The sequence below is a fragment of the Suncus etruscus genome, chromosome X (assembly GCF_024139225.1).
Source record: "Suncus etruscus isolate mSunEtr1 chromosome X, mSunEtr1.pri.cur, whole genome shotgun sequence".
In the NCBI taxonomy this organism is placed as follows: Eukaryota; Metazoa; Chordata; class Mammalia; order Eulipotyphla; family Soricidae; genus Suncus; species Suncus etruscus.
In genome coordinates, this window is record NC_064868.1 from 128265428 (window position 1) to 128284444 (window position 19017).

General features: G+C 40.8%; 1 pseudogene; it reads left to right on the top strand.

Moving 5' to 3' along the window:
- Window positions 1-1923: 1923 nt before the first annotated feature.
- The window catches only part of LOC125999064 (ubiquitin carboxyl-terminal hydrolase 8-like), a 32717-nt pseudogene continuing 15623 nt past the window's right edge, over window positions 1924-19017 (top strand).

Below are 19017 nucleotides of genomic sequence, written 5' to 3' on the forward strand. Positions count from 1 at the left end.
CCATCAAAAACGGGAAGAAGAAATGAACAGACACTTCCTCAAAGAAGAACTACAAATGGCCAAAAGACACATGAAAAATATTCCACATCACTAATTATAAGGGAGATGCAAATCAAAACAACAGTGAGATACCATATTAAGCCACAGAGACTGGCACATATCACAAAGAATAAGAACAGTAAGTGTTGGCAGGGATGTGGGGAGAAAGAAACGCTCATTCACTGCTTGTAGGAATATTGTCTAGTCCAATGTTTCTGGAAAACAATATGGAGATTCCTCACAAAACTGAAAATTGAGCTCCCATATGATCCATCTATACCACTCCTAGGGATATACCCTAGGAACCAAAAATAAAATGCAAAAATGCCTTCTGCACACCTATATTTATTGCAGCACTATTTACAATAGCCAGAATCTGGAAACAACCCAGATGCCCAACAACAGAAAGAAACTGTAGTACATCTATACAATGGAATACTATGCAGCCGTCAGAAGAGATAAAGTCATGGATGGAATGGAAACTATTATGCTGAGTGAAATAAATCAGAGGGAATAGTCTCTTACTTATGGGTTTTAAGAAAAATAAAAGACATTATTTTAGTAATACTCAGTGACAATAGAGATGAGAGCTGAAAGAACTGGCTCATGATCTGAAACTTACCACAAAGGGTGGTGAATGCAGTTAGATAAATAACTACACTAAAAGCTATCATAACAATGGCAATGAGTGTTATAAATATAATACCTGTCTCGAATACAGACAGGGGGTAGGGGAGGAGGGATATATGGGGCATTGGTGGTGGGATTGTTGCACAGGTGAATGGGGCTGCTCTTTTTATGGCTGAGGCCCAACGGCAAATATGTTTGTAATTTTGAAGAATAAATCATTATTAAAAATATTGATGAAAACTTATAAACACTTAAGATATTGAAAAAAACCTACAGAAATGGAAAAATATTCCATTCTCATGAATTGGAAAAATCAATGTTATCAAAATGACTATATTGCCCATATTACTATATAGATTCAATGCAAAACGGTATACAAAATTTGGACAATATTCTTCAAGGACTTAGAATAATCAATTATAAAGTTTGTGTGGAACCATAAAAGAACTATGATAGCCAAACCCATATTGAAAAACAATATGGGAGACTGGGCAGTATCTCATTACCTAACTTGATAGTATCCTACATAGTCATTGAAACAAAAATTCACTTTCAGAACAATGATTTAGAATAGAATATTCAGTGAAAAACTCCAAGTTTATGGTCAAATAATCTTTGACAAAGGAGCCAAGAACTTAAAATGAAAAAAAAAAAAGACAGAATCTTCAACAACTGGTATTGGGACAATTAGATGACCATGTACAAAAAATTCAAAATAGTTTCATATCTCATATCTTACACAAAAGTCAATTAAAAGTGGATCAAAAACCTTAGATTAGACCTCAATTTATAAAGTTCATTGAAGAAACAATGGGCAGGTCACTCAAAGATGAAGACCTCAAAGGAGTCGTCAATGGTAGGTTGGCAATGCCAAGGTTTATAGAATCAAATCTGAATAAATGGGGCTACATCAAACTACAAAGTTTTGTATGACAAAAGAAACCTGGGCTAAAATTAAAAGACAGCTTACTAAGTGGGATAAGTATTTTCACATCAGATAAAGAGTTGTTATCCAGGATATAGAAACTACTAGCAAAGGTTAACTCCACAAAACCTAAAAATTTCAAAAACTGGGGAGAGGAAATGAACAGACACCAGTCTGAGGAGGAACAACAGAGGGCCAACAGGAACATAAAAAATGTTCATCATCACTTATTATAAAACTCCAAATAAAGACAACAACGAAATATCATCTTATACCAGAGAGGATGGGACATATCAAAAATATTGGGAATAATTTGTGTCAGCAGGGACATGCTGACAAAGAAACTCTCGTCCACCACTGATGGGAATGTGTCCTGGTCCAATCTCTATGAAAAACAGTATGGAAGATTCTTAGTAAACTAAGACTAGATTTGCCATAATACCTATCAAAACCCACTTTTGGGTATCTTTATCCAGAACAAAAAAACACTGATCCAAAATAATGTATGCACACCACTATTTATTGCAGCACTCAGTACAACAGCTAAGAGATGGAATCAGCCATATGACCACAACAGATGAGTGGATCATGAAAATGTGATACATACATACAACAAAATATAGACATATTTGTAAGGAATGATGTAATCGTGCAATTTGTTTCAGTATGGATGTAACTGAAAGATATTCTGTTAAATGAAATAAGCCAGAAGAAGAATGAGACAATGTAAGCATGAGACCCAAATTTTAACAACCAAAACTTAAAATGTGCCTTTTATGCTGGCAGGGATACAGGTGGCGTTGCCATGGGATGCACTCTAGGAACATGATTGGAGGGAGGTCAACATGGGGGGTGGGATTGGTCCTGAAACAGTGAATGTCTAAAACTCAACTGTGAAGAACTTTGCAAATCACAGTTATTTTAGTAAAAGCAATTTAAAAAATATTTGCCCAGTCTGGGGTGCCTAGGTCAACCTTTACCCCGGAGTTGGGGGGGGACTCAGAGATTAGAAATCAAGCAGGGAGGAAAAAGATGAGACAGCATGTAATGAGGGAACAAGGGTTGGGACTTCAGTTAAACTGGTGATGGAGATGAATGGTATAGCTATATAGTCAAAGCGCATGTTCAACCACACTGAAAACAAGAGATCTAAGCTGCAAGCATTGTACCAAATATTGTAATTACCAAACATTGTAATGTGCTTAGGCAGTGGCAGGCAGTGGTTGGGGAAGGAGGATGGTGGGGAGGAACTGAGGAGGGGAACACTGTGGAGGGCATTTGACATTAGTGGGAGGATTGGTATTGAAATATTATATGCCTAAAATTTAACTATCAAGAACTTAATAAATCAAGCTTCTTTAATTTAATAAAAATCATTTTTAAATATTTCCTAACCTATATAGCATTTACAATTTTCATGGGTTTTTTTTCTGATGATATGTGAGGATCAGTCTCAGAGCTTCACCCCAATAATTCATTTCCCTTCGATTTGCAGCTGTAGGAGGGGCTTCTTGACCCAGAGCTTGGAAAAATATACACACATTACACAATTGTTGACACATCCCCAAATGTGTGCCCATGCCAAAAATGGAGCAGTTGAGAGTCAGAGCAATAGTACGGTGGGCAGGACACTGGCCTTGCATGTGACCTACCTGGATTTGGTCTCAGCTTCCTATATCATCCCCAAGCCAGCCAGGAGTGACCACTGAGCATCACTGGATATATCAGCAAAACAAGAAAACAAAACGCTTGCTTATTTGGTGATAATAGCACAAAAATAGTCCAACTCATGGCACTGTGCCTCTGTAATAATACTAAAACTACTAACAGCTTATATTTCTTGAGCACAATTTGATGGGCAAATACTCTGCTACACTTTATATACATCAACTCATCTTGTTCCCACAAATACTATATATTGTTCCTATTTGTTCATCATCTTACAGATGAGAAAGTATAAGCTCAGAGACACTTAAACAGTTGCCTGCAAAATACAGATTAGCAAGTCCATGCAACTATAGAGCTTCTTTACTTTGCTACAGTGATCCTCCTGGTCTGCTCTCTCATAGTGCTTTCACCTTATTCAGTCACATTACCAAACCCCATCTCCAGCCCCAAGAACCCAAGGCCAGGGTATACTAAAACAAATATTGGTCTGTTCTAATCAATTTACTCTAATAAATGGTGTGATGGTAAATATGAATAAAAAATGCAGTCACAAATGTTGATTTCTCATCTTCAGAGAAGTCCCTGCACATGCCACAGTTCCCCACAAGGCAAAATCCAGAAAGATCTTACCTTGCCAGTTAGGAAGAAGAGGGAAAGTGTGTCTTGTGCCCCTAGCTCTTCGAATAGAGCTCATTTTCTTTTGCCCCATACCCAGCCAGTTCATGAAAGCCAGACCCAATACCAACAGCTGTTCTCTGCAATCTCCCTTAGCTGTTCCCTGCCACGCCCCCCTCCTGCCAGCCAGCAGCCTTCCCACCCACCCGCCTCACTGCTTCTGACTTGCTTCTGCTTGCTGTGTCTCTCTGGCCCCAGATTCCTGCCTCTATATAGGCTCTGACATTTGCCTCTGGCTGCCTTTCACTTGACAGCTCTCCAGAAGCTTTGCTTCAGCACTTGAACTCGACAACTCCACCTCACTGCCTCCTCACTCCTCATGGTTGCACCATATCACTATGCCCACCTCTGATTGGCCCAAGAAAAGAAAATATTCACACGATTAAAAGGATGGATCTGGACATCACAGGGGTAAGAAACAAGCCATAGTAAGGGAGCAAACTAAGAAGTCCAGAGATCCACACAGCCACACTACATGTAATCAGGGAGGACCTGGAAACATAAGCAAGAGTTCCAAAGAATGAAATGAGGCCTGGAGGTCAGGTAGAGCTGTGATCAAAAAAAATAAGTTCACAGGGGCTCAGGTGCCAGAAAGGAAACCAGAGTTTAAGGGGATAATGGCACCTGGGTAGTGACTTCAAAACTCACATTGTCCCGGTGTCAGAAACCTAGGTGGAAAATCTGGCAGCCAGTTTCCCTAATCTCAGGGTTAGGATTCAACACTGGGGCTCCAGGGCTTTCAGAGAGCTGGCAAGAAGTGTACATCACTGATGAACATACCAGGTGAACAATCCAGCTCATAGATGCAGCATTTCCATGTGCTTTCAAGAACTGCTTTCCAGGGGCCAGAGTGATAGCACAGCAGGTAGGATGTTTGCCTTGCACACAGCCAACCTGGGTTCGATCTCTGGCATTTCATATGATCCCCTGAATCTACCAGGAGTGATTTCTGAGTACAAAGACAGGAGTAACCCCTGAGCATCTCCGGGTATGGCCCCAAAACAAAGCAAAACAAAACAAAACAAAACAAAAGAACTATTTCTCAGAACTGTCTTGATCTGCACAAGGCAGAGGAGAACTAGAAGAAAAAGTATCCTCTAACCATCTGAATCATAGATATTAAAATCACACATGATGGACAAGATCAGCCCCTGAATCTTATAAAGGGCAACAAATCTAGGGTTTGGAGGAAGTATGAGGTCATTCCAGTTCTCCCATTTTAAAAAAGTATCCTAACTCTCGGCTATAGCACATTTCTTGCATAGAAACTATCCCCACTTTACCATAAAGTGCCTTGAAGAATAAATTGAAAAATAGCCTTGAAGAAAAAAATTGTTCGACAATTCAAGGCTAGTAAAGTGACAAGATCCCAGATAGGAATCTGGTTCATTCCAGTTCCAAAACAATTTTCTGTTATCATCAGATAAGTGGTTAGAAACACTTCAAGTGCTCTACTTCCTGCTGCCTTTCTGCTCCCACCCCTACCTAGCAGCGGCTGAATCATGGTAGTAGCTGCCTGCCATCATCATTATTAACCCTTTGACTGAACTCTTCCCGTAAGAACTGTGCTCCAGGTACAGAGACATGGTACAGCATGTAGGGAGCTTACTTTCCACATAGCTAGCCCATGTTCACTCCCAGGTACCCCATGTGGTTCTTTGAACCCCTCCTAGTATGATGCCCTCAGCATAGAATCAAAAGTAAGTCCTGAGCACATCCCGTGTGACCCACATACCCCCAGACTAACACACCCACAAAAAACTGTACTTAGGAATATTACAACAGCAACCCTGTGACTTGGGGTCCCTTTCAATTCCAGTTTACATGTAAGAAAAATGAGGCTTGGCAAGGTGAACTGGCATGATCCAAAGAACACAGATCTGATTCCAGTCTCACTACAATACAGAAGAACTCAAAAAGAAAAACAATCGTTCTTCCTGCAGCAATAATTCCAAAATAAACTCACTGGAAACACAGCTCTAATCAGTATTAAAAATCAACAATAATAATAATAATAAAATTTAGCATTATTCTATTGGTCATTATGTCAAGCTTTATATACCTGATCTTATTAGTTATTCAAATAAGGATTGTTACTCAAATACTTTACATACGTGAGTTTAATTGTTACTCAACAACCTTATGAAGTAGGCACTGAGAAGCACTGAGAGGCTTTCTAGCATTCTGAAGGTCACAAAGCTAGAAAGAACTGTTGTTCATGAAAATTAAAATGAATTTCAGGAGCTGGAGTGATAGCACAACAGGTAGGCATTTGCTTTGCACACTGACAGCCCAGCTTTGATCTCCAGAAAACCATATGGTTCCCAAAGCCTGCCAGGAGCAATTCCTTAGTGCAGAGCCAGGAATAACCCCTGAGCACCACTGAGTGTGGCCTTAAAACAAAAAAATATTGCATTTCATAATGAAATGAATAATTTTGTATCATTGTGTAGCAGTTATTAAAATGATAGTCATACTATAATATATATAATGTTGCTTCCAAAACTACATTCTGGAAGAATTTAACAGCATGTTAATTGAGTGGTGTGATTAGAGATGGGTTTTACACATGTTTGTAATCTGTATTTTCGTGGGGTAGAGAGATAGTACAACAAGGAGGCATGACTTTGTATGTGGGCAACTTGGATTTGATCCCCAGCACTACCATGCGTCATCCCTGAGAAAAATCAGGAATAAGCCCCTGAGACCTGCTGAGTGTAGCCCAAATCCAAAAGTTAACCCCCAAATTTAAATCTGTACTTTCTCATTTGTTTATAATGTATGCATATTACTTGTATTAGAAAAAATAATATTCTCCCAGGATTCTATCTCAGGTCATCTTTGAGCCTGGTCTCTCTATGTATTCCCCAAATACCCACCACCCAAGCAACATCTCTTCTCCAGCAACCTTAATGGCTGTACCACTCAAATAACTGGTCAATAGTGATTTCTACAAAGTATCTTTAGTGGTTTGCTTTTATAATTTTGCTGTGATCGTTGGGCTGTATTTTAATGATCTCTTATTTCTCTAACTTATATATCTTAATCATCACACAATTTTTCTAGGCATATATTATCAATATCCAAACTTGAAATATCACATCCAGTTAAAGCTAGTCCTGTATTTACCCTGCCCCCTATCTCCTCAAGTCCCCATTCCTCTAGTCACAGTTGGGTGTGTCTCCTTCCAAACTTTTTCTAGCTGCAATGGCATTCAGAGTTCAGATCGTGCAATTAATTGCTTGCAAAACCTAGTGTGTGCAAAGAGCTACAGTTAGAAAATCATTCTGTGCTCGGTCACTCCAGGATTTCTGTGACTGTGGTCATCAGTCACTGGGTTCGAAGCAGGATACTGAGAGAGTTCTTTAGTGTTCACCCAATTTGGGTCACAGATTGCCACATTATTCCTGCAAAGTAGCCCAAGAACACAGAGAACAGAGATATCTGAAAGAAAGCAAAGCCCAGAAACTGCTGCTTAGCATCTATAATGTCTCTCATATCCTTCCCAGCCTACACCGATCAATACAGCTAGCAGGTGTCTTGCTCCGCTGCCTCACAAAAGGTAATTGAGTTTGGGGGATTGTCTGGCTAGCTGCCCTGGGAAATCTGAACAAGATGCTTCAATATGTCAACATATATCTTTCAAACTCCTAAAAAGAAACTGTTCCTGGTTTCTCAACAAAATCCTCTCCCCCAGCTCTGGGAAACAGGTGTTTAGAGAACTGAAAATAGCCTCAGGATAAAGGAAGGCATGGGCTACTTTAGGGTCCTCTGCATTTTCGGATCAATCAGGGAGGAAGAATCCCTCCTTATATCTTTGCCCCCTAACATTCCTGACACTTAAAATGCCCACCCATAATTACAGTGAAAAAATAGCCCACATTTCAGGAGTCCTCTTTGCCTGGCACTATCTTCAGCACTTTAAGTGGCATACTGCACAATAAACTAATAATGTGGGGTATTGTAGATTATATCATTTTTATAATCAGCTAAAGAAACAAATTAAAGAAAAATAAAATCAAGTCACTTACCTTGGTTTTCACAGCTGAGAGAGTGAAGTCGGGCTTGTCACTTAGGTCTGTCTGATTCAGCTGGTGCTCTTAATTCACAAGAGGATTACACACCGTCTTCAAGTCTCCCAAGGGCTGTCAGATGGAAGAGAAGGTAAGTGTGTTCTGGTAGCTCTAAAAAGAAGAATTTGACTGTTAGTTGGGAATTGCGCTTTCATTGGATAGGCTTCAAATTCCCCCAAACAACATGTATATGCATGTCCAATTCTATAGGGAAAAGAACTATATAAGAAGAGCAATCGCAACTGCCTTGTCCTAGGTGTTGTCCTGAAGGAACTGTGCAACTGGGGAAGAGGAGAGATAGGGAATATCTGCAAATAAACAGAGTCTCGATTTTCTTTTTATAAGAAAAATACAGAGCAGTATACTGTCACCCCCAGGGCTATAAGCTTGTTGTCAATCCTGAGAAGTATTCTGCTCCAAAATATGAAGCAAGTAATTTATAAGCACTCAGGATAGAAGTAAGAGGCACTGAGAGCAAAATTGTACAAATTGGATCAGGTTCCTAGAATTGCAGCCATTGCAAACTAAAAATAAAACAGGGGACTGATTCTGAAGTTATCGGAGTGATTCTTTTCTCAATAAAGGGTGAAGAAATAAAACCAAACCAAATAATATTTGATTCAATTAAATAATTTTTAAACATCAGAAGAGAAGGGAGGCATCAAAGAGTTAAGGATGCTTCTTGATAGGCAATAGATTTTGCTTCACAAAACAGACTCTATAGTCATCAGGCTTTATCGTCGCAATGTCCACTTTTGCAATTTTTGTGGAGAATGGGCACTAACTCAAGAATCTGCTTCAGGGAATCATTCAGGGTTAAAACCTCAACACAGGTAAGATATGTTACCTGCAGGGCATGCAGAGATGGAAGTCTATCTGGCCAGAAGATAAAAAAAAAATAGACATCATCATGGCCAAAGAGAGAACATCAACATGCAAAGAAAGTGTCCGTAGTGATGATTGTCTGAGAAATAAAATGTGCCAACTGCAGATTCAAGCCATGGTGAGGAGGGACTTGGCCAGAGTGTCTGACCTATGCCACCCATTGGACCACAATGCCCTCTGGTCAGAATATGTGTCTAATGCCATTGAGAATTTGGACCCCAAACTGGTTTTTGACTCGAGGCTTTCCAAGCAGACTTGTCTTACTAGGGAGAGTTCTCAAAGGCAGATGAATTCAAAACTTGTTCAAAGCTTTTACTCTGAGGGTTACAAAATGACCGAGAAACAGGTTGTTGTCCCTGCTTGGGTCCTAGCCTCCATTTTCATCAACAGTGAAAATAAGGGCAGAGATAGAATTCTCACACAATTATTCCAAGGCAGACAAAATCCTCTATGATTAGATTAGAAAGATCGTTTACTTTTCCAACTCCAGGATTCTCCATATATTTTAATATATCTATGAGCTTATGGCACAGAAAAGCTAACAAGTCTTCCATGGCAACATTCAGCTCAATGCTGTCATCTTCTCTCCCAAAAAACATCAGCACCTCCTTCGTGGGACAGAAAAGATGAAGAAACATCCAACTAGCAGTATCTGGTCTGCATTCCAAAGTGTTCACATTTGGCAGTGAACTACTACATCAGGTTAACCTTGTTTCTGAAGTATACACTACCTGCCGTATTCTCTCAAACTTCATTTTTCTAAGTGTATCTGGGAAATACTGTATTTTTCATACCAGAAGATGTACTTTTTCCTCCCAAAGATGGAGGAAAATGTCTGGTGTCTTATGGAGCAAATTCTGACTCCAGCGATGAGGAGTTCTTGGGGTTTCCAGAAAACTAGACTAGTCCTCAAAACTTAAACTCTCTCCATTTGTTATTGTCAATGACAGTTATAATGAGTCTTAATGTCACGTTGACTGCTGTTCACTTAACATGGTTGAAGTATTATTCTATTATAGTTGATTAGTTGTTTTAGAACACTATTTGCTTTAATATATTTTTTCTTGTTTTCCTTGACTAAAAACTATGTGTATCTTATGGTCAGGTGTGTCTTATAGAGTGAAACATCTGGTATCTTTGCATCAGCCACCTTCTAAAAGGCTTATTAAAGTACAGTTGAAGGTTTGGGCAAGAGGACTTCACGTTTACAGAGTCACACACCTGAGTTTCATTGTGGAATCAAGGAACCTTCACTTTGACCTAAAACAGTCTAACATACTGTATAAGATTTCAAGGGAGGTATTTGTTTTCTTTGCTTTGGTTTGGGCCAGCTTACTTCTCAGGGCTTACTCCCAATAATACTCAAGGATCATGAAATGCCAGAGATCAAATTCAGGTCTCCACAACGTCCAAACCACGTGCCTCAGCCCACTAACCTCTCTCCCAGAAAGTACCCTATAGTTTTAAGAACTACTGGTTTTGAGGGGCCACTGAGGTCGTACAGCAGGAAAGGTGCTAGCCTTGCATATGGCTGACACAGATTGATCCCCAGTCACCCATATTGTATTTTTCTCATTTTGTTTCTTCACTTTCAAATAATATCTATGCAGTGTGCATAGGAATTTGTTCATAGTTTTTGTTTTGACTATAATTCGGCCCTCCAACAATCTGAGGGACAGTGAGCTGGCCCCCTGTGTAAAACGTTTGAGGACCACTGCATATGATTCTCCAAGCAATGCTGAGAGTTATCCCTGAGTGAAGAGCAAGGAATAACCCCTGAGCACTGCCACATATGGCCAAAAAAGGGGAAAAATCCATATTGAATTAGGGGTTTGTAAACCCTAATTTTAACATCAAACAAGGCTGGGCTCAAACCCTTGCATTCCATTATTTTTGCCTCTGTTTTCTGGTCTGTAAAATAGGTATAATAGCAGTGCCTACCTCTCTGGCTCTATGACTATTATATTTTATTTCATTTCATTTGGTTTTATTTTGGAGGGTCACACCCGGTGGCACTCAAGTGTTCCTCCTGGCTCTGTGCTCAGAAGTCATTCCTGGCAGGCACGGGGAACCATATGGAATGCCGGGATTCAAACCCGGGTCTGTCCCGGGTCGGCCGTGTGCAAGGTAAACAACCTATCGCTGTGCTATCTCTCCGGCCCCTATGACTATTTTAAACAAAAATAATAGATAGCACATCTAGCATCTTTCTTCGCTCCTGCAACCTACCTTCTCTGTTCAGTTTCATTGTGTGCTCTAAGAGCTCAAACTCACAAAGTGTTTTTGAAACCCTCAATGGTTTAAATTCAGTCACCACCGTGATTTTTTTTTGGGGGGGGGGGGGGAGGGCAAAGTTCTCAAGCTTGGTTCTTCCATTGGCTGCTTGGGATCTGATGCCCTCTACTGGCTCAATTGGCTATAGCTGGGGCGGGGGAAGGGGGAGGGAAACCTGGTCCCTGACATAGTCACCTATTCATAAGAAGCTGCTCCATCCCTCAGCTAGGGTCTGTGGATGGAAAGTCCTTAGAAGGGGGCCTGGGGGAGTGGCAGGAATTCTGAGGCTTAGCCCATCCAGTACACCTAGGCTTCTCATTTATCCAGCCTGCCAAAGGAATGAAGTGTTCAAGTTCACTGAAGTCTCTATTTAATTCTGACTTTTCATCTCTTCAGGCCAGAAACATTCGTTTTCCAAAAACAAAATATGCCCAAGTCTGGGGCAGGAGGAGGTGGAGAACACCGCCTTCACCCTGAAAGGAGACAGTCTGTTACTAAAGCACATTTTTATGTTATCGAAGCACTTTTACATTTATTCCTCTTTGCAGAATTGACTGAGCTGCCATCGGCTGCAACGAGGTGGCTGATGGATTTGTTTGCCCCAATGTGGTTTAGCATTTTGTAATTCGTTGTCAACGTTTCACTAGGGAGATTTCGCATAAAATTCTGGGGAACCTCTCTCCCAAATACAGCTGCAGCTCCCTATTGTTGGGCACTGGCTCAGAAGTTCCCTTCAGTACCCAGCCACCACTTTCACACTTACACAGTGACTTTCTGGGCTCCTTCAGGTATGTGAAGACTCATTTGAACCCCAAAGCATAAATAAACATGGTGCACAAGAGCTCCACCTCTGAAGCTTAATTATCTGAAGCAGAACAGGATTTGGGGGAGAGGATTCACACCCAGCGATGCTCAGGGTTTACTCCTGGATTTGTACTTAAAAATTATTCCTGGCAGCGCTTAGGGACCAAATGGGGTACCAGGGGTAAAACCCAGGTCTGCTGTGTGTAAAGTAAGTATCCTACCTGTTTTACTATCACTCCAGACCCTTGAACTCTCTGTGTTAGTATCCAATTCTAAACTTTCCTGGCTTTGGGATCCTGGGCAAGTGACTGAACTCAGTACCTCAGTTTTATCATCTTCACAGGCTTCTTAATCCAACTAAGTAGTTTGGGGTACTATGAACTTCTTAGAACAAAAAGAACAAAATAGAGCTAGCATCTTTACTTGTCCCAGTTTCTATATGTGGCCTTTCTAATCTCAGAGACTCTGAACACAGGAATATTGTAGCTTATCATGGTGGCAAAATTGGACCTAGATTGAAATGCTGCTGTTTCCTTATTCCATTTAGAAATATCCGTTTGAATACAAAATTTAGGTACTCTATAAAATTCATAATTTGCCCTGGACTGAAATTCTAGATTCCAGGGATTCTGAACTCAAAAACACATCAAGGTACAGTAGTTTTAGATAAGGAATTATGGACCTAGGTTACCAATTGGATACCCACCTCACAGATGGCAAAACTAGGCTTTTTTTTTTAACAAAACAGCTTGTAAAAAGGAATGCTACAGACCTCCAAGCATGAAATGCAAACTGCCTAGAACTAAGGCCTATAGACGTCAGGCTCACTATAAGCATATTGCTGCAAAGCACTAGGGGACAGCAGTCTGGATCCGCTGAAGAGTGCCAGCATTTAGTGAGAGGGACAAGCTCTGCCCTTCATAACATTATTGAGTCTTCTACATTAATCTTCACTGCATACAGTTAGGTTAGGATTACATTTACAGAGGAGTAAACTGAGGTCCAGAGACGAAAAATGACTTGCCCAAATTTACAGAGCAAAAGGCATCCCTGGAATGAGTAACCAAAATCTGTGCTTTCTTTTCTTAAACCCCAAAAGCAGCCTAAGAAAAACATGAGGAACTTTTCACATACTGAACCCCACTTTCTGCAGCCAATCCTAAAATTTTCAACATACCTGATGAAAAGAGAGTGTCCCAAGAGCTCAGCAACTACAAAACTGAGACCGCGTGTCTGGGTGGACCTCATCCATCCCAGTACCATAGGTAGCAATGTACAGACACCATCCAGTCAGAAGCCAGGGAGGAGAGACTTCTCAAACCCCAAGAAAATAACAGAGACCCTACTGTTTGCTCTTCTCTGTTGATTTTTAAGAAGCTGGCATTTACTTATGCCGAAGGCCAAAAGAAATGAAAAAAAAAAACTACTAGAAAAGGAATTTCATCAGTTATGAAGTAATATCTTAAAGAAACCTTTGCACAGTATCAGTTCCCTTATTTGAAATGGATCGAATAGAGCCCCACTGTTTGATATTATTAGCACATCAGAGGGCTGGAAATGCAAACAGCAGCCTTAGGACCTCATGGTAGCCCCCTACTTTAGCAGATGAGACCCTTCTAACACTGCTACCAACTGAATCCCAAAGAAAGAAAATATAGACCATAGCACAGATGATCTCGTGTCTCCCTAAACTCAAGGTTTGAGTTCTTCCTACCAGCTTTAACATACTTTGATCAGATACCCACAGTGACCCAGATCTTTGAATTCAGCAATTCTTTCTGGGTTTCAGCAAGGCATTCGTGGCCTGAGCTATTTTGGGACACTTTCTCTGCTGTGGATGCCACTTTTGGAGTATGCCACTTTGGGTCATGCTAAGGACCCGGAGATTCTTTGCTCTGGACCCATTTTCAGGTTTGCTTGCTCATTGAATCCTTTATCTGAGAGGACAGTTATTCTTGCCAATCAAATCTCAGAAGCCTGACTACCTTGCCTTCCCAGAGCTCCAAGAGGCAGAGTGGCTGCCAGCATCCTTCCTGTAAGGGGAAGCAGAGGCACCAGGACCCTGCAGTCTGGAAGGAGAGAGAAATCCTAGGAGGTGGTCTCAGTTTAGATGCAGACTGAAAGGGAGAGGGTGGGGCAGCGAACTCTGGCAAGCATCTTCTTCTCAGTCTTCACTTCCCAACCTGATGCAACTTCCCAATGTCTGATGGCAGACATTCAGGAGCCTGTACTCTCCATCTTTCTGTCCTAAAAGCCTCTGCACCTGTAAGTACCGGACTGTCACTCCTGCTGTTTTGGGGGAAAGGGGAGCTGTGGGTAGGCCTGGGGAATGTCAATATGTGACTCAGGTGTAGGCAAGGTGCAGGCTCTTAAAACCCAGACTTTCCACTCCCCTACCTTCTTAGTTTGGCTTCTTAGTTTGAAAAATGAAAGCACCACTTTGTTCTTTCCTACATCTCAAACACACAAGAAACTCCACTTGTCCGTTTGCAGCTTCAATTGGTAGGTACTATGCACACCTACCTTGCATATAATAAGAGAATTCCTCATACCTAGAAGATTTGAATTTCTCAAATGCAGTCACTGACTCATATGGGCATAGCCCCGTTGGCTTCTCCATCTTTTAGGTAACTATTTTCTGCAACCTTGTGAAAGATGTGGTAAGCAGGACAGTATAAGTGGTCATGGAGAAAGTCCTCTGTGGTGCAAAATAAAACAGCCAGCTGTGGAGCTTTGGTAGATTCATCGGCCAGTTAGAAATGTTGCCACAGTGAGGAGACTCCATGCGCTGCAGACACATGGCTCATTCAGCACCTTCGTCTTTTAATGAGAAAAGTTCAAAATTCTCTCTCCCTGGTAAGAAGTACTGCTGGTACTTCCGGTTACCATTGTAAGAGGCTGGGTGTTATCTCTGGTCTCACTGTCAGTCCTTGAAGCAGCTGCAATGGAATCATTAAGCTCCTTTTCTCTCCTTTTGTGGATTGCAAAGGTTCCCTAAAATGGCCCAGAGTGTGAGGACCTGACTCCATTGCCTACCATGGTCCCTCCAGAAAAATCCAGACAAAACCATTCTTCAGGCTATGTGAACATTTAGAGGCCAGGAAGAGAATAACTTTGAAAGGAAGTCTTTTTGAAAACTTCATGACCCATACTTACCTAATGCTTCCCTCAGCCATGAATAAGAACACTGTGAGGCTGGTAAGTCCCATCCTTTATGTCCCATGCAATACCACTGTGTTATATTTAGCTGATAAAAGTCTGCTTTTTGTAAAAGACAAAGTCTGCTTACTTTCAATATCTCAAATTGGAGAAATGAACTAGTTCTTGTTTGTATTCTCCTCAGAGTGCTGGGTGTGAGAAGAATTTGAGGAAGGCATTAATATCCGTAACAGAGAAATCAGAAAAAGAAATTCACATTAGGACTCATGCACAGTAGATTCACTTACAGGCTATAGAAAGAAATAAGTATAGGGAGTTTGTTTTTCTTTGACTACGGTCCTTTTTCTTGGGCTTGGGTAATCCACCAAGCATCTCAGCCTCATGAAAAGATCTGAGGAGAGACATTCATTGTCTGGAAGACTTCTTGCAAGGACTTATGAATTAAGTGTGGGGACATGATTACCTGTATGTGATGGGTTCTGACCATAAGCAAAATACTGTATATACTCCAGTATAAGCTGAGTTTTTCAGCACAAAATTTGTGCCAAAAAAACCAAACTCGACTTCTACTCAGGTCCTACAGGTGATTTGATTCTTCAGCTCAGTCCACAAGTCATGGCTGAACTAAACTGGATGCCACTGAATATTGAACCCACAATATTCTCTGCTTTGTATGAAACTGACAGCAGTGATGATGAGATCTGCGAACTAAGCAATGATGGCAATGTCTATGCTGAGACCCTCCCATCAGATACGGCTAAAGCTCTGTTTGGACAAACAGATGAGGAGGAGAAATCCAGCTTTGAAGGATTTTCACCTTTGTGATTTAGCTTGATTATCTGTTAAGCCACTCTTTTCTACATTTTCTTTAAAGTTTTAAAGTCATTGTTGCTAGTTTACAGTTTTTCTTTAACAATACATATTAAAAACGTTTAACTACTAATTCCTAAATCATTGTCATTGTTTTGGGTATATACATTTTTAGAAATTTACCAGTGGCCGCTGTATTTTCCGTCTCAGCTTATACTCGAGTCACTAAGTTTTCCCAGTTTTTAGGGTAAAATTAGGGGAGTTGGCTTATACTCGAGTATATACAGTAATTGAAATTCCACCTAGGTAGTAACCAATTTGTGTGGAATTCTGTTGATTTACAACTTAAGTTTGGTTTCATCCCAAAGATCATCCCTGGTTTCTTTGTATCTGCTAGTTTACTACTTGGTTTTACCCAAAACAGAGATTCCTAGTTACCACATTTTACATGTCTCAAGCAAAATTGGGCAGGACTGGCTCAGGATAGGCCTTCTGTCCCACCTGGGAGAGGTCTATGTACTCAATAAAAACTGCAGTTCTGACAGGCAGCTCTCTCTCTCTCTTTCCCCCCCACTCAGCTTCATGAGACAGATTGCTACTCAGCCACATGTGTTTCACTCTCAGCTTTGTTTAGATTATTTCCTTTTGTGACTCTTGTTCCAGACCCACCTTTTCTGAGAAGAAATATGGCATTTATGGCCACTACATCTGATGCCTGAACAGGAACACGAGAAGACTCCAATGATAGTCACATGATCCCCTAATGGGTCAGGGATGTTGACCCTTTGTGGGTCAGGGACAGAATTTCCTAGATGGTCAAAGCAATGATTATTCCTCGGTTTTTTACTAATACTGCCATCCATTTTATATATCTCATACTGGGGTGGTGATATGCATGCTGGACTGTATTATGTTACTTTTGATGTTATTTTGGTGCATCTACATGCATCTCTTGCTCCAGAAAATGATACTCTCACTTTGGAATATAAATCTCTCTTGCACAAATATAAATACCATGTTCTGTGTAAAGAACTTCTATATTAGAGAGTAAATGCACCTTCCCAGTGGTGTTCTTGAGATAAAAACCATTCCAGTACTAATAATTCATTGCTCACCACTATTGGTAAAATCGAGGGATCAGAATCTGCTAGGTCTAGTGCCTTGGGCAAGGAAGAGAGCCGTAATTAAGGGGCTTCAGACTCAGAGGCTGAAAGTGGCTTAGTAGAACCTTTTAGGCTTCATGAACCAAACCACTCCTGTCCTGCATATAAGAAAAAAATCAGCCTCCATTTTATGAGAGCTTGAACATGGCCTCACTCAGACAGTTCAAAAAAGCCAGCACCTCACATGGACCAACAATACTGTATTGTGTTGAGTTCCTTAGTGGCTGGAGTTAAGGTATTCTTTGGATTCCTGAGTAGCTAGGACTTTCCTGATATATTCACAATTTTGGCAGTGGAAAATGTGTCTTAATGATAAGGCTAAGACTAAACTCCACACTCTAGCTCAATATGGAAGGAGAATTTCAGGTGTTCAGATAACTTAGAAGATTTAATCAGGGAAGGGCAGTATGCTGACATAAAACCAAGCTGCCCTACCTCATGATATTTGGGCAAAGGTCTGTGATATAGCGTTGTGGGCTTGGGAAAAATGATGCTGATGTCAAATTTAAGGGAAGATATACAAAGATTTTCTGGGCAGTTTTCAAGCCATAAACAGAATTTCTGGGGAAACTGACAGATGCTAGTCAGAGACAGGTGAGAAGTAAAGAAACAGAGCAGCACATAATAAGGTAATTAGCCTTTGAGAATGCTAATAAAGGTTATCAGGTGATCTTGTACCCTATCAGAGAGAGACACACACACATATAGAGGACAACATTATGAGCTAAAAGCATGAAAAGCATGTCAAAACTAAAAATGTGTTAAAATGTTGGTTCAATCAAACATCATCCACTCATTCATGCTGCTGAGATTTATTCTGCTCTGATGCAAGCTAAGGACAATCAGTGTAGGTCAGGCTGTTTCTGCAGATTACAGAGCATCTCCTAATATTGCCCCATTGGAGGGCACAACCTTGACCTTGTCTGAGGTGTAGCAAGGAAAAACACTAGATTAGAGTCTGCTGCTTGATTGGTAATCCTACCTCAAGTAACTGGAAAAGAGGCCAGCCCCAGGCGTCATGGGTTCAGGGCAGATATTTTTTAATATAATTTTTATTTTGATCATAGTGGCTTACATATTGTTGACAATAATATTTTAGGTACATATTTACATAAAATCAGGGGGGATTCCCATCACCAATTTGTCTTCCCTACACCTCCGTTTTTGTCCTACCTCCCATATGCTCTTCCCTCACCTCCAGGGCTGCTAGAATATGTAGTCAGGGCAGATATTTTAACTGTGGCAAAATAGGACATCTTTGAAGAAACTTCAGTATTCCTCCTGAACCTGCCTTGTCAAAAACACTACCTAAATAGCCTGTCTCAGTGAACTGAGTGTGGATCTAGGCCCAGGCTCCACAGATTCAGGGTACAGTCTTGCTGGCAGCCCTTCCCTAGCACAGGCCAACAGAGCTATGAACAATAGATTCACTACAACCTGCTACCACAGGAAGTTGTGCCTTGGATATCCCCTGCCTTGAGACCATAACCATAACACCAGCCCAGTGCCCATACAAATTAAAATCTAGTATAAAGGAGACAATCCCATCAGGCACTGTAGGCCTGCTCCTGGGGAGAAGCAGTCTAAATATTAAGGAAATCACCATTCATGTGAAGTTAACAGATTCTGATCATGATGGAGAAATGTCATTTCTTTGTCACTTTTTGGAATTTTGAGAAGTAAAAGTGCATTACTCAGCTTTTTTTACTCCCATTTGTAATGCCTTGCCACTCCAGTCACCTTAAGATTGGAGACTTCAGAATCACCAACCACCTAAATGTCTCTGCTAACTGCATAGTACCCTTTACCTCTAAGCTTACAAAGGCTAAGCACCAACTAATAACTCTTGAGATTCATGGGAAGAAATTTAAAGTTATGGTTAGCATAAGTGCTGATGTTTCCTTTCTTCACA